This window comes from Aptenodytes forsteri, unplaced genomic scaffold, assembly GCF_000699145.1.
Source record: "Aptenodytes forsteri isolate BGI_AS27 unplaced genomic scaffold, ASM69914v1 Scaffold46, whole genome shotgun sequence".
Classification (NCBI taxonomy): Eukaryota; Metazoa; Chordata; class Aves; order Sphenisciformes; family Spheniscidae; genus Aptenodytes; species Aptenodytes forsteri.
Window position 1 is genome coordinate 6,884,659 of NW_008794774.1, and position 1,005 is coordinate 6,885,663.

The window sequence follows — 1,005 nt, forward strand, 5'->3', positions numbered from 1 at the left end:
GCGGAGTTTTCAGAGTTAAGGGTACTTCTACCATTGGTTATTCTACCAAAACAGGTTGTCCTAGACAGTGGAGTGGCTCTACCGAGTCCTTCGTTTCCCTCGCCCCCGGGAGCAGGGAGGGGGGTTTGGGGGAAAATGCGGTGAGCCTGGGACATCCATTTACCCCCCAGCGACTGTTCACTTTTGCTATGGCATCGGGGAGTCATGCAGGCATCCAGAATTTTGGGGGCTAAGTACACGTTTCAGCAGTCCATTTGTTCTTTCCACTATCCCATTAGCTTGAGAATAGTAGGGGGTGTGAAATATCCATTGTATTCCCTCGCCTTTTGCCGATTCCTGAACCACCCTGGCAGTAAAGTGGCTACCATCATCTGATTGGATTGACTGGGGTTTGGATAGATAACTAAACCATAGCTTCAACCTTTTCTCCATGTTATCCCCGATACCACTTTCACCCCAACAAGAACATACTGCTTCCCGTCTGACTTTTTAAAATGTCCTATGTAATCAACTTACCAAGTCTCCCAGAGGCCCTTTCCATCCCATAAGTGGAGAGGGGGTTCTTGTAAGGGGTAACTCTCTAATCTGGTACGGCACTGATTACAAGCAGAAATGATCGTGTTACACAGTTCCCTCTGCCACCAGCTTCTTTGAAAAGGTCTTTAACCCCCGAATGGCCGCATTTCACATGTAAGCACTCTAACAGATATTCCCACTTTTCTTCGTCAGCTTCTGTTGCCATTGTAGCTAAACGGGTTAGCGAATACCTGGTTATTCCAAATGTGGGCTGGGTGATTTCCCCTTTGGTGTGCAGCTACCCATCCCACCAAGAAAGTCCCCTGTTTAGCAGCATTTAAGGTTTCCTCCCATTTTTCCCTTTGCCACACGGGTACCCCGTTAACTTCCCACTGATTTTGTTCCCAGAAGGGGAGCCACTCAGTACATCCTTTAAATACAGCGTATGAATCCGTATAAATAAATGTTGGTTCTTTGCTCTCAGCCTCT